We start from the raw sequence: 13,156 nt of genomic DNA on the forward strand, positions 1-13,156 counted from the left end.
ACTTGCACCTGTGGTCCCAGCTACTTGAGAGGCTGAGGTGGAAGGATCACTTGAACCCAGGAGTTCAACACTAGCCTGGGCAACATAGTAAGACCTCATCTTAAACACACACACACACACATACACGCAAACAACTCTTAAAGTAAAACAGAAGGTTTTTTATTTATTTATTTATTTAGAGATGGAGTCTTGCTCTTGTCACCCAGGCTGGAGTGCAGTGGTGCGATCTCGGCTAACTGCAACCTCCACCTCCCAAGTTCAGGCGATTCTCCTGGCTCAGCCTCCTGAGTAGCTGGTATTACAGGTGCCCACCTTCATGCCCGGCTATTTTTTGTATTTTTAGTAGAGATGAGGTTTCACCGTGTTGGCCGGGGTGGTCTGGAGCTCCTGACCTTAGGTAATCCACCCCCCTCGGCCTCCCAAAGTGCTGGGGTTACAGGCATGAGCCACCATGCCTGACCTAAACAGGTTTTAATTGAATACTTACTAAGATTCAGACACTGTACTTAAGTGCATGTTTTCCAGTCTTCACAATAATTCTATAAATTTTGAGGTAACCACATATAAAGATCCTCTATGTGATATATTGAGTAGATACTTGAAAATGTTGGGAATCATAAAAAATAATATTTTTTATTTTAACTAGAATATACATTCCTTCACTTTTTCCCTATAGTGTCAAGGTTTTTGTTTGTGGATGGGTCCTTTGATTAGAGTTCTGGATTGCCTTTTTTGGCATAATCCACTGCCACGCAGCATTATCCATTAAGTATCCTAATAGATTCTCTTTTTTATGGAGAAGAGAGAACATAAGGCACTTTCAGTGTAATACAGGCGTACCTCATTTTTTTTGTGTTTTGCAGATAATTCCTTTTTTTTTTTTTAACAGATTGAAGATTTGTGGCAACCCTGTATTCAGAATTCTGTATCAGTGCCATTTTTCCAGCCAGCATGTACTTACTTCGTGTCTCTGGGTCACATTTTGGTAATTCTCACAGTATTTGAAACTTTTTATCATTATTCTATCTGTTTTGGTGATCTTTGATGTCACTATTGTAATTGTTTTGGAGCACCTCAAACCGTGCCCATATAGGATGGTGAACTTGATCAATAAACGTATGTGTTCTCACTGCTCCACCGAATGGTTGTTTCCGCATCTCTTTCCCTCTCCTCAGGGTTCCCTATTTCCTGTCCTGAGACCCCAAATATTGAAATTAGGCCAGTTAGTCGTATGATGGCCTCTAAGTGTTCAAGTGAAAGGAGGAGTCACACATCTCTCACTTTAAATCAAAAGCTAGAAATGATTAAGGTTAGGGAGGAAGGCATGTTGAAAGAGAAGCATCTTGTGCCAGTTAGGTTGTAAATGCAAAGGCACAAGTTCTTGAAGGAAATGAAAAGTGCTACTCCAGTGAACATCCAGATGATAAGAAGGTGAAAGTCTTATTGCTGGTATGGAGAAAGTTTTAGTGGCCTGAATAGAAGATCAAACCTGCCATAACATTCCCTTAAGCCAAAGCCTCATCCAGAGCAAGGCCCTAATTCTGTTCAATTGTATGCTGAGAGAGGTGAGGAAGCTGCAGAAAAAAGGTCTGAAGCTAGAAGAGGTTGGTTCATGAGGTTTAAGGGAAGAAGCCATCTATATAACATAAAAATGCAAGGGGGAGCAGCAAATGCTGATGTAGAAGCTGCAGCAAGTTACCTAGAATAACTTATTTATTTATCATTTTTCTTAGAATTATGTTTTATTATTATATAGATGAGGGCTTGCTGTATTGCCCAGACTGGTCTCGAACTCCTGGGCTCGCCTCCTTATGCACCAGAACCACAGGCCTGAGCCAACATGCCTCCCCAGAAGAACTAATTTAGATAATTGATGAAGGTGACTACCCTGAACAACAAATTTTTAATGTAGGTGAAACAGATGCCATCTGGCTATTGCAAGATGCCATCTAGGACTTTCATAGCTGGAGAGAAATCTGTGCTTGGTTTGAAAGCTTCAAAGGACAGGCTGACTCTCTACTTAGGGGATAATGCAGCTGGGGACTTGAAGTTAACATTCACCATTCCAGAAGTCCTAGGGCCCCTTAAGAATGATGGTAAATCCAATCTGTGCTTTATAAATAGAACAACAAAGTCTAGATAACAGCACATCTCTTTATAACATGGTTTATTGAATATTTTAAGCCCACTGTTGAGACCTACTGCCCGTAAGAAAAGATTTCTTTGAAAATATTACTACTGACTGACAATGTACATGGTCACTCAAGAGCCGTGATGGGGATGTACAAGATTAATGTTTTCATGCCTACTAACACATCTGTTCTTGTAGTCCATAGATTGAGGAGTAATTTTGACTTTCAAGTCTTACTGTTTAAGAAATACTATTTTGTAACACTATAGGTGCCATAGGTAGTGATTCTTCTGATGGATCTCTGCAAAGTAAATTGAAAACCTTCTGGAAAGGATTCACTATTCCAGATGTCATTAAGAACATCTTAATGTCGACTTTGTGTTTGCCCTTGTGATTTATGGGCGGAGGTAAAAATATCAACAGTAGCAGGCGTTTGGAAGAAATTGATTCCAGCTCTCATAGATGTCTTTGAGAGATTGAAGACTTCGGTGGAGGAAGTAACAGCATATATGGTGAACATTGCAAAAGGATTAGAATTAGAACTGGAGCTTGAGGATGTGACTGAATTGCTGCAATCTCATGGTCAAACTTTAACGGATAAGGAATTGGTTTTTAGGAATGAGCAAATAATAGTTTCTGAGATGGAATCTACTCCTGATGAAGATTTTGGGAACATTGTTAAAGTGGTAACAAAAGATTTAGAATATTATGTAAATTGAGTTGATAAAGCAGTGGCAGGGTTTGAGAGGATTAACGACTCTAATTTTGAAAGAAGTTCTATTGTGGGTAAAACGCAGTAAATTAGCACCACATGCTACAGAGAAACCTTTTGTGAAAGGAAAAGTCATTTGATGCGGCAAGTGATTGTTGCCTTAAGAAATTGCCGCAGCCACCCCAGCCTTTAGCAACCACCACTCTGATCAGTCAGCAGCTGTAACCTTGAGACAAAACCCTACACTAGCAAAAAGATGACCACTTGCTGAAGGCTCAGATGATCATTAGCATTTTTTAGTAATAAAGTATTTTAAAATTTAGGTATGTGTGTTTTTTTTAGCCATAATGCCATTGCACACTTAATGGACTATGGTACAGTGTAAACATAACTTTTGTATGCCCTGGGAAACCAAAAAATTTGTGACTTGCTTTACTGCAAAATTTGCTTTATTGCTGTGGTCTGGAACAGAACCCGCAATATCTTTGAGGTATGCTTGTATATAAAATCCTTCTACGTTTTCATGCTTTTCCTCCTACTTAAAGCTGTTTTGACGTACACCTAATTCCATAATAACTTTAAAAAATACTAGCCGCTGAATCTTTTTGAACTTTTCAACATAATTTTCACAGAAACAACCTCTTTTTCCTCATAATTCAGTTCATATGATCTTACATTACATAATTACAATAACAAGTACAGTTGGTATAAACTGGTTTGGGAACGGACAGCTGGCTCTTATTAAACATTAAGTGCAGAAGGGTAGGGACATGTTAAGAAAGTGGTCTGCTTAGAAGACTACTAGGTATAGGTGATGAGCCTGTGTTGGGCATTAGGGATTGATTTATGGAGGGATTGGAGAGCTTTATTTTTGTAAGTTTGATACAGTAGAAGTCTGTTAAAGAGTTTCTACTGAATTATTATTCCTCTTTCCATTTTATAGATGAAAAAACTGAGGCTTCAGAGAGTTAAGTAACCTTCCCAAGGTCAGGCAGGTGATAATAATGGAGCCCCAGGATTTTTACCTAGATCTGTATAGGTTCAAATATAGCATGTACTCTTAACCTTCTGTGCAGGTGTTTGGTGCCTTTTAGGGAATCTGATTTACTCAGTCAATAGGTAATCTTGAGTGGTCTTCAGGTAGTGTTTGGGATAGAGTTCTGTAAGTTGTCCCACATCTTAGATACTGGCTTCATTTTGCTCCTTGGTTCTTTTTTTGCACCAACTCTGTGTAAGAAAAATGAGGGTACATTCCAGGATAAAAATTAAGCTTATAAGGCTTGGTTAGGTGGCTTCTGCCTATAATCCCAGCCCTTTTGGAGGCTGAGGTGGGAAGATTGCTTGAGCTCACGAGTTCAAGACCAGCCTGGGCAACATGGTGAAATCCCATCTCTACAAAAATACAAAAAATTACCTGGGTGTGGTGGTGTACACCTGTAATTCCAGCTACTCAGGAGGCTAAGGTGGGAGGATTGCATGAGCCCTGGAGGTCAAGGCTGCAGTGAACCATGATCGCACCACTGGATTCCAGCCTGAGTAACCCTGTCTCAGAAAAAAAATTAAGCTTACAATTATTTGTTTTGTATTGACTATGTCTTCGTGAGAGTTATGGCTAAGACCTTTAGTTATAAACTGCTAAGGTCATTCTGAAATGAAAGAATGTAAAGGACAAAAATGGAGTGTGGAGAGCACAGTCATAAACTTTACTCTTCGTCCTGTTAGATTTCCTTAAGTTTGGGATCTGATCAGTCATCTTGATGTCATTACTTATTTCATGAGGTATCAATTGAGCCATTAGGGTTTAAAGAAAAGAAATATATATACACACACATATATAAACATGCATACACACACACACACACACACACATATATTTGTAGTTCTTTGGTATCTTTCTGTCCTTCTCATCTAGCACACACAAATGTTTTTCCTGATTAAACTTAACTGTTTTGTCCGTACTTAGAGCCTGGTGTTTTTAGTTGGCGTTTTGCTTTCCTAGAACATTTGGGAAAAAAATGAAATTACTCTATTTTTCATTAATTTTCAGATGCTGGCATCCAAAAATTTTCTACAAAATAAAATACATTTATTATTATTATTATTATTATTATTATTGAGATGGAGTCTCGCTCTGCCAGCAGGCTGGAGTGCAGTGGCACAATCTCGACTCACTGCAACCTCTGCCTCCTGAGTTCAAGCGATTCTCCTGCCTCAGCCTCCCGAGAAGCTGGGACTACAGGTGCGTGCCACCATGCCCAGCTAATTTTTGTAGTTTTGGTAGAGACAGAGTTTCACCATGTTGGCCAGAAGAGTCTCGATCTCTTGACTTTGTGATCCACCCGCCTCGGCCTCCCAAAGTGCTGGGATTACAGGCGTGAACCACTGCGCCTGGCCAAAATATATTTATTATTTATTGGGTTTTCTGTTTTTATTAATGATGGCTGTAACCCCAACCAGAGCTGCTAATCATCATGTGATAACTGGCATTAGCACATTGAGGTTTTTTTCCCCCCCTATGGCATATCAGACTTTTATATTGTCAAGTAAAACATATTGAGTTTTATTTCCTGTCCAAAAAAGGAATTTGGTTATTTTGGTTGTGTATGAAACTATATTTCAGACAGTATATAAGGGCTGTCAGGCTATTTTTAAATCTCCAAAATAGCTTAAGGAACTACTAGTTCTAACTTAGGTGGTCCTGGACTCACTGTCTTTAAATGAGTTTAAATTTTGTTGTTGTTGTTGTTGTTTATAGTTGTGAATCCTTGACTTTGATATGATTATAATTATCATTAGCAGTACTCATTAATCAAATGTATGAAATACCTAAGTCGCCCTTGAGCTGTAGTAGTTTACCAATAAATATAAAATTACAGTTAAAAATGAAAATTAGCCGGATGTGCTGGCTCACGCCTGTAATCCAGCACTTTGGGAGGCCGAGGCAGGCGGATCATGAGGTCAGGAGTTCGAGACCATCCTGGCCAACATGGTGAAACCCTGTCTCTATTAAAAATACAAAAATTGGCTGGGTGTGTTGGCATGTGCCTGTAGTCCCAGCTACTCAGCAGACTGAGGCAGGAGAATCACTTGAACCTGGGAGGTGGAAATTGCGGTGAGCCGAGACCACGCCATTGCACTCCAGCCTGGGTGACAGAGCAAGACTCCATCTCAAAAAAAAGAAAAGAAAAAGTTGGTGACATTCTTGTCCTTTTTCTTTGTAATTGTCAAGATATGTAAATAACCACATATTCTGAGGTGTTTTTTACATCCTGTTTTCTTAACTATACCTTTTGTGAAGTTTTTGGTTTTTTTTTTTTTTTTTTGGCTTTTTTGGGGGTCATTAGCCTAAATGTTTGAATCTGGCAAATGAATATACTGATTGTTTGATATGCTAGCTAACATCTTTTTTTTGCTGAGGTATGTTCTACACCTCAAGAGATTGTAATTGATTTTGACAACAAACCTTTGGGCTATATAGTTTGATTTTAAAAAAAATAGGTCATCAAGTCTAAAACATACTGATGTAGCAGTATGTTCAGATGGCCAAGTCATAACGTTGTTAACAAGAGACACAGTAAAAGGATTTTAACAAAAAATACACTACTCTTTATAATGTTACCGTTATGTATTTTCCCCATTTCGAGCCGAGATCGCGCCACTACACTCCAGCCTGGGCGACAGAGCGAGACTCCGTCTCAAAAAAAAAAAAAAAAAAAAAAAAAAAAGAATTTGCTTTGTAGTTTTGTAATCAAACAGATTGTTTGAATCTGAGAAAGAAGAGGGGACCTGAGTAGTATTGGCTGCTATCAGATTAATAGTTCTTTATCTAATAGCAAAAATAAAAATCATATTAAATAGCAACATTTAAAAATTAGCTTGAAAAAGAGATGAAGTGTTTCTTTAAATTTCTTGAGTTTTAATGACTAATTGAGGGATTGTAGCATTCAGCTTATTTGGAATTTAAGAGCTAAAAAGAAAAATTCCAATAGAAAAGTACCTTAAAAATGTGTGGGTTTTTTTTTTTTTTTTTTCATTTGAAACTTTTGCCCAAGTTTTTGTCCTCCTTCTCTTGTTTTTAACTGCCTTTTGGATTCAAATGATTTTAGCACTTCTTAGGTTCTTTACAAAATATTTCTGGTGTATGTAGCCATTTGAGATCTAGACCATAACCAGAAATTTCAGCCAGATAGTTTTCTCTTTTGGTGAAGCAGTTTGTAGAGTGCTAACAAAATTGTATTGTATTCAGTGTTATTTCTGTAAACAGATTGCTTAGAGTAAGATACATTCTTCGTTTATTTCTTGACTTCTTATGTTTTGTTTTGGTTGATGCGAAGTTGCCATAGTTATACTTTTCACTAAAGAAGAAATAAGTCCTTTACCTGTGGTTATTGGTAACCTCTAGTAGTCTAGATTTTCAGTCCAAATTAAAAGTGCCTAGAGATAGAAGAGTAGAACTATTTATGGATTAGAAGATCTGAGAGAATGTCCTAAATTCTTTTGCTGTTTTAAAAATTACCCATTTTAACAAAAGTTTAGTATGTGTACATGATCTGAAATTTAAAGATACAAAAGGGCTTATTGTGAAAAGCAAGTCTTTTTTCCTACCTTTCTATCTACTAGGTCCCATACCCCGAGGCAGTTGCTGTTTATAGCACTTTGTCTTCTACATTTATAACCACATTCTTTTTCTTTTTTTTTTTATTTTGAGACAGGATCTCTCTTGCTCTGTCACCCTGGCTGGAGTGCAGTGGTGTAATCTTGGCTCATTGCAGCCTTGACCTCCTGGACTCAAGCGATCCTCCCACCTCAGCCCTTGAAGTAGCTGGGACCACAGGCACAAGCCACCTGCTTGGCTGATTTTTTTGTATTTTTTATGAAGACGAAGTTTTGCCATGTTGCCCAGGCTGCTCTCAAATACCTGAGCTCCAGCAATCTGCCCACCTCGGCCTTTCAAAGTGCTAAGATTAATAGTCGTGAGCCACGACGCCTGGCCCATACATCGCTTTTTAATGGCTATATAGTATCCATCGAACGGAGTGTACTATAAATTCCCTTTTTGGTGGACATTAAGTTTGTTTCTTATTTTTGGTGTGTTTTGGAGACAGGTACCAGGCTAAAGTGCAGTGTCACAATCATAGCTCACCACGGTCTTGAACTCTTGGGCTCAAGCGATCATTCTGACTCAGCCTTCCAAGTACGTAGGACTACAGGTGTACAGGTACATACCTCCATTTAAAATTTTGTTGTAGAGACAGGCACTCACTGTGTTGTCCACGCTGGTCTCAAGCACCTGACCTCAAGGACTCTTATCTTCACTTTCCCAACTGCTGGGTTTACAGGTGTGAGCCACAGTGCTGGGCCTATGTTTGGCTTTTAAAATAATGATTTAATGAATATTGTATACATATTTTGCCCGTGCAAATATATATCAGTACTTTAAAATTAGAAGTAGAATTTCTGTGCCAGTGGATATACATTAGCATTTTTGATAAATATTTCCGAATTGTTCTTCGTGTATTCATTTCTAAAGATAGAATGTTAGTTTTATAAGGTACTCTGCAAAAAATATTACTAGTTTGGTTATATGCTGTTTATAATTAGATTTATTTTCTCTATTTTTATTATGTAGTTGCAAGCACTGATCACTCTTGTACAAACAACTGGCTTTCACTTGTTTACTTCATCAAAAATGTATTATTTTCATTACTAGCAGTCACTGTAATTTTACTTTATGTAGATAACCTGTATCTTGTGAATGAATTGTGTTTAAAAAAGAATTTGGCCAGAGGCTAGGGGTAGAGGAAATGGAGAGTTTAAAACAAGACAGAGAAACAAAAAAAAGTAATTTGGAATTATGAATCTGTATTTCCATTGAGTCATATAAAATGGAGTAACAGGGAAATGGGAAAATAGTTACTAGTTCCACCCAGGGGATCTTGATACCTGTGATTCAGGTGAGTTGAGATGAATCAGGTCTTGAAGGAGATGATGGAAAGGGAAGAAAAGTAGAAATGGCTGTAATTGTCAGGAAGATTTATGGAATCTGAGAAAAGGGAAATGGAATGGAAAAGAAGATTTCTAGGGATAAGACAAAGAACCATCTGTATGTTAAGCATAGTTTATTCCTTTTAAAAAAAATCTCATATTTTTTAGGGGGCAAGTGAGTGGTTACTGTTGAAGTCACTTTAAGGATTGTTTTGGGAGACAGGATAACTTGGCTCCATATGGGTTTTTTTTAGGGATATTCTATTCTTCCCTGAAGTGAAAACATACACGAAAACTCTTACCTTGAAGATAACGTTCTGTTATAGCCCACTTAGTTTAGAGGTATCTAGTGCTGGTCTCACTTGGTAGCAATAATTCTCTATTTGGTTCCATGGTGGAGCAAAACAGACTTGACTGTACAGCCATTGTCCTTCAGATGTGTCTAAATTTCTCAGCCTATTTATGAGCATCAACAAACACTTTGTGCATACTTCTGCCATGGGTTGAATTAGTCTATTTTCCTTTAATTTAGTTTAAAACTAGTAATGGAATTCCTGAGGTTTTGAGAGGAATAGTGTTGGCAAATTAAGTTTTGAAACTAAAGGCATATTAAGATACCAGGCAAAACAGAGAGACTATTGCTTTAGAAAGAGATCTTAAAACTCCGCTGACATTTGCAAAGCCAGTGTCTTATATTTATAAAAGCTTTAGATAGGAACTGCTGTTTTCCTAAAATTGTTGGTTTAAAAATAATTGTTACATTTGTGCATTTTAAAAGTTGCTTCTAACACACTTTGGGTATGTTTGAGCTCAGCCTTTTCAGCAAAGTATTCAGACATTTGGGCATCAGCCCTTTTGGTCTTATTCTGTCTCAGACGATTTATGGATTGTGGATGTCAGGGATTTGATAAGCTCCCATTAAAATTTAATGTGGTTTTAAAAATTGCTTAAAATGCCCTTTGAACCTGTTAAAATGTGCTGCCATCATCTGAATTAAGAGATTTAGCGGCCGGGCATGATGGCTCACGCCTGTAATCCCAGCACTTTGGGAGGCCAACGCGGGTGGATCACCTGAGGTCAGGAGTTTGAGACCAGCCTGACCAACATAGAGAGACCATGCCTCTACTAAAAATACAAAAATTAGCCGGACATGGTGGCACATGCCTGTAATCCCAGCCACTCGGGAGGCTGAGGCAGGAGAATCACTTGAACCCAGCAGGCGGGTGTTGTGATAAGTTGAGATCACACCATTGCATTCCAGCCTGGGCAACAAGAGCGAAACTCCGCCTCAAAAAAACAAAACAGAAAAGAAATTTAGCTGCATATTGCTAAAATGACAAATGATAGTAGTTGTCATTTTGATGTTTGTTTGTTAAGTGTACTTTCATTCCCTTTAGAAAATACTAGCTGCATATACGTAGGATTATGTTGATTTAAAATATGCCTTTTCCCGGATTAAATATCTTTTTTTTTTTTTTTTTTTTTTTTTCGAGATAAGAGTCTCGCTTAGTCGCCCAGGCTGGAGTGCAATGGCGCGATCTCGGCTCACTGCAAGCTCCGCCTCCCGGGTTCACGCCATTCTCCTGCCTCAGCCTCCCGAGTAGCTGGGACTACAGGCGCCCGCCGCCTCGCCCGGCTAATTTTTTGCATTTTTAGTAGAGATGGGGTTTCACCGTGTTAGCCAGGATGGTCTCGATCTCCTGACCTCGTGATCCACCCGCCTCGGCCTCCCAAAGTGCTGGGATTACAGGCGTGAGCCACCGCGCCCGGCCGGATTAAATATCTTTAATACTATTTCGTCTGCATTCCATTAGTATTCAGTTGTGGCCTCAGCTATTTACGTGAATTTTACTCATCAATCCATGAGTTTCTTTGTGTGCCTTCTGTGTGTTAAATCTTTCTTTATGTTTTGTTTTCTTGTTAGGCTTCTTTTCAGAATTTTTCCAGGGCAAGAATTATGTTTTCTTATGTTCGGCAATGTTGCACAATGCAATATATACCTTATTGTAATGGGTAGGTGCTTAGAATTTATTTGTCCATTTGTGGTAGAGGCTGAGGCTACAAAGTCCAATAAGGTAAGGACTCTACAAGTTCCTTAAATTTTGATAGGAGATAAAGAAAATAATTATAGTACCATAATAACTTAAAAATACATCTTTGAGAGGGCCAGAGCTCTGTCTGTGATGGAGATTTTACTCTGAAGAATGGTAACTAACTTTTGTAGAGCGTCTACTCTGTGCCTAGGGTTTCTGTCTCAGTTTTTCCTCCTAGCAGTCTTTCAGTATAAGCACGTATCCATTTTATACATGAAGAAACTGTCTCAGAGAGGTTATATAATTTGCTGTAGTTCATTTAGCTAATGAGTTGTGGAGCTGGAATTCTAACTCACTTCTTTCTTTTAAACTGGGGCTTCTAAATGTTAGCATTATTGACATTTTGAGCCAGATACTTCTTTGTTGTGGGAGACTGTCCTGTGCATTCCTGGCTCTACCTAAGGCCAGAGTGAGTCAAGGAGGCATGTAGGACTTAAAATTTAAGGAGGCATTCACTCTCAGGATCTTGTAAGTGCTGACCATGTGTTTTATCTCACAGCACCTGAGTAAGTTCTCCTGCACTAGCCTGTTGCTTCTAGGTTTTTGTTTTGTTTTGTTTTTGAGATGGAGTTTTGCTCTTGTTGCCCAGGCTGGAGTGCAATGGTGTGCTGTCGGCTTACTGCAACCTCCACCTCCCGGGTTCAAGTGATTCCCCTGTCTCAACCTCCCAAGTAGCTGGGATTACAGACGCCCACCACCACGCCCGGCTACTTTTTAAATTTTTAGTAGAGACGGAGTTTCACCATGTTGGCCGGGCTGATCTTGAACTCCTGACCTCAGAGCCACCTGCCTTGGCCTCCCAAAGTGCTCGGATTACAGGCGTGAGCCACCTCGCCTGGCTACTTCTAGGTTTTAATTCAGTATTCTCTGGTATTGATATGAGGAGTAAATCTCCTACACACTGAAATGTTTCTTGGGAGCTGAAGAACAGTGATGAACAGGAGATTTTCGGCATTTATTGTTTTCCTCATCCCAGAACACATACTTTTGGTCAAAAGTGGCTAATCAGAAATAGCATTTATAAATGCTAAATAAATACTTGCTAAGTATTATAGTGCTTAGAAACTGTAAGTGATGTGTTATGAAACAAACCTATTGCTTCAAATTATTGGAAACTTAAGAGAACAAAACTAAACTTGGAATATACTCAGCTTACTCATGCCTGGTGGGCCTTGCATTTAGCTGCTAGTTTTGGCTTATTTACCATTAGAAATTCCATTGATTGTTTTCTCATGTCTGTGCTTCAATATAATAAATATTTCCTTGTTGTAGGGATATATCCACTAATACCTTTTGATTAACTATGCTGTAGCTTGCATGATAAACACAGTCTAGATTGTTTGGGTAGTTCTCTAGAATGGAGTATTTAAAAAATGGAGACTATAATAAAAATCTAAATTTTAGGGGTATTACAGAATAATGCTTAACAGTTTGGGAGGCTGAGGCAGGAGGATAATCCAAGGCCAGGAGTTTAAGACTGGCTTGGGCAACATAGCGAGACACTGTCTCTACAAAATAGCAACAACAACCAAAACAAAAATTAGCTGACTGCGGTGGTGCACACCTGTAGTTGTAGCTACTTGGGAGGCTCATGAGGGAGGATTGCTTGAGCCTAGGAGATAGAGGCTTTGTGAACTCTGATAGTGCCATTGCACTCCAGCCTGAATGACAGCGAGACTCTCAAAAAAAGAAAAAGGAAAAAAACATAGTGCTTAATTGGAACAACGATTTTTGTAGGCAAATGATAAAGACAACTAATATCTTCTCTAACCAAAAGTTACCTTAGGCAAAAAGCTACAAAGTATAGAGTGTTTCCTACAATAGAGTCAGTGAATTCATAGTATACCAGATTTGGAGGCCAAGTAGTTTAACTTACATTTAGCTTTCTGATAAAACATTAATATTTGACTTATGATAATACTATTTTTTTTCTTTTAAGTTTTAGTGTGTTTTTTTGATAAATGGTCAAAACTCTGTTGTAAAACATATTGTCATGAATTTACACTTAAAGCTTGTAGTCTGGCCGGGCATGGGGGCTCAGGCCTGTAATCCCAGCACTGTGGGAGACTGAGGCGGGCAGATCACGAGGTCAGGAGATGGAGACCATCCTGGCTAACATGGTGAAACCCCATCTCTACTAAAAATACAAAAAATTAGCCGGGCGTGGTGGTGGGCGCCTGTAATCCCAGTTGGGAGGCTGAGGCAAGAGAATCGCTTGAACTGGTGAGGCGGAGG

The 13,156-nt window shown here is 38.8% G+C and overlaps 1 protein-coding gene across 3 annotated transcripts in view; it reads left to right on the forward strand.

The window, feature by feature from the left end:
• FRS2 (fibroblast growth factor receptor substrate 2) overlaps window positions 1–13,156 on the forward strand; it is a 109,129-nt gene that overhangs the window by 13,866 nt on the left and 82,107 nt on the right. Inside the window, exon 2 of one of the 3 annotated variants that reach the window (XM_050750107.1) lies at window positions 890–985. The exons of 1 other annotated variant lie outside the window; for it this stretch is intronic. The gene's annotated coding sequence lies outside the window, so the exon portion shown is untranslated. One more of the 3 variants, XM_050750108.1, reaches the window with a different exon arrangement.

This window comes from Macaca thibetana, chromosome 11 (assembly GCF_024542745.1).
Source record: "Macaca thibetana thibetana isolate TM-01 chromosome 11, ASM2454274v1, whole genome shotgun sequence".
In the NCBI taxonomy this organism is placed as follows: domain Eukaryota; kingdom Metazoa; phylum Chordata; class Mammalia; order Primates; family Cercopithecidae; genus Macaca; species Macaca thibetana.